This window comes from Otolemur garnettii, unplaced genomic scaffold (genome assembly GCF_000181295.1).
Source record: "Otolemur garnettii isolate 467f Iridium unplaced genomic scaffold, OtoGar3 scaffold00011, whole genome shotgun sequence".
Classification (NCBI taxonomy): domain Eukaryota; kingdom Metazoa; phylum Chordata; class Mammalia; order Primates; family Galagidae; genus Otolemur; species Otolemur garnettii.
Genome location: NW_003852406.1, coordinates 28,859,230 through 28,861,516, shown reverse-complemented (window position 1 = coordinate 28,861,516; position 2,287 = coordinate 28,859,230). Strand labels below are relative to the sequence as shown.

At 36.7% G+C, this 2,287-nt stretch overlaps 1 protein-coding gene across 1 annotated transcript in view; it reads right to left on the bottom strand.

Moving 5' to 3' along the window:
- Positions 1–2,287, bottom strand: part of SCAPER (S-phase cyclin A associated protein in the ER) — a 444,723-nt gene that overhangs the window by 232,654 nt on the left and 209,782 nt on the right. The window lies entirely within an intron of this gene.

The following is a 2,287-nucleotide window of genomic DNA, read 5'->3' as shown; positions in this document are numbered from 1 at the left end:
AAAAAAAAAAAAAATAACAACTATCTCTTCGATCCTTGCAGTTTGATCTGGACTCAGCTAGGCAATTCTTCTGTTTTCACCTAAAATAACCCTACATTACAGGTGCAGTCCCTTGACAGGTGGGCGAGATGCTGCCTAGTCTTGTATGGCCTTACTCTCTTGCCTGGAGTGGTCAGAAGTGACAGCCAGGACAACTGAGCCAGTCGTTCATGTGACTTTTCACTTGCAAGGGAGCTGACTTTGGCTTCCTTACGTAGTAGTCACAGAGGAGACAGACAACAAGAGTGAGAGCCATGAGACCTGTAAAGCTAAGGCTTGGAAGTAACATATCATTTCTACAGCTTTCTATGTGCCAGAACAAGTCACAGTGCCAGAATATTTTCAACAGTAAAGAAAACAGAGTCCACCCCTTCATAGAAGAAGGGGCAAAGTCATACCGCAAACGGGTATGCCTCTAGGAAAGGCACGACTTCTTCTGAACATTTTTGCAAACGCTGTAGCACAGTCATATACTAAATATCCTCAAGTATTTGGATCTATCTCTAGACTTAAAAAAAAAAAAATCTCTTCCAACAATTTGTATTTTTATTGGTGTGCTGGTGCACCTTTAAATTTTTATTTAATATGTTAGCTTGATCTTCCCTCATTTTCTTTGAAAAGATTTTCGTAGGAATTTCTGAGATTTCTTTTCCTATGTGTTCTTTTGAATGATTTTAGCTCTGTGAAGAAAATAAAGGATAGTTTTTTACAGAGGGATTACATTTGTAGGAATATTTATAGAGAATGTGTACATTCTGTGTATTCTGTCCAAGAGTATGATCTGGCTATACCTTTATACAAGCCTTATTATATATTCCTTATTCACATTTTCATTCTTTACATTTCTTCTTAAGCTTATTCTTAAATACTTTACTTCTTTATTTCTATTACAAATAACATTCTTATTTTCTAACTAGTAATTACAAAGAAAAGCCATTAACTTTTGTACCCTGGATATGCTATTTTATACATTAATTTCAGGCAAATTACTCTCTTTACAGCTTAGTTTCCCTAATTAACTTCATGGAGATGCTGTGAGGAATGAGTCAGCACACACAGAGTTTAGCCTATGTTAAGGGGTCAGTAAATGTTATCTGTTACTAATATCATCATATTAATTTGGTAACCACCCATCTTACTGAATTGCTTTCTCTTGTTGTTTTTACCAGTTTATCATTTGATTCTCTTGGGCTTCATGACATACAGCATCATTATAATCTTGATAATTTTCTGATTTATTTAATATTTCTTTTTCATTGCAATGGCTAACACTTTCAGAAAATAGTAAATAAAAGTAGTTATCTGGTGGCTGCATTATTTATGACAGTTGACAATATTTCTGTGTTAAATGTAAATAATGGCTGTGTTAACATTCTGTAGCATAGAATATTATCTACTGGCCATAGATATTTCTCAGTTGGGGGCATTTAAGTTGTTTTTGGTCGTTTCACTATTAAAAATAAAGTGAGACAGGCAGAACCTGTGGGCTCAAAGGGTAGGGCGCCAGCCCCAAATGCCAGAGGTGGCGGGTTCAATCCCAGCCCCAGCCAAAAACTGCAAAGGAAAAAAAATAAATAAATAAAGTGAGACATTCATCTTTGCATGTAAATATTTGGGTACATTTTGAAACATTTCACTAAGCAGGTTGAAGTTTCAGTTGAACTTCCTAAAACGCTAATGCACACTACCTTTCAACAAGACTGCTAATCTGTATTCCCACCCCTAGTGTAGGTAGATACCCTTCTCACTGCAACTCTACTGCCAGTATTTTTTTTTTCTTTCTTTTTTTTGAGATAGAGTCTCATTCTGTCTCCCTGGGTAGAGTGCCATGGTGTCCTAGCTCACAGCAACCTCAAACTCTTGGGCTTAAGCAGTTCTCTTGCCTTAGCCTCCTGAGTACAGGGACCCACCACAACACCCAGCCAGTTTTTCTATTTTTAGTAGAGACAGGGTCTTGCTCTTGCTCAGGATGGTCTGGAACTTCTGAGCTCAAGTAACTCATCCACCTCAGCCTCCCAGAGTGCTAGGATTACAGTTGTAAGGCACCGCGCCCAGTTCACATATGCCAGTATTTTTGAGTGAAGCAAGATGATGTTTAATATTTAATATTTAACTATTATTTAATTACATTTATACTCCAGTAGTGGAGTGTAATTGTCATCTAAAATCACCAATCTCATAAAAAATCTCATTAGAATTGTCAATAAAAGATTCCAGTTCTCTTTAAGGATTGGTTCTAGGAACAATT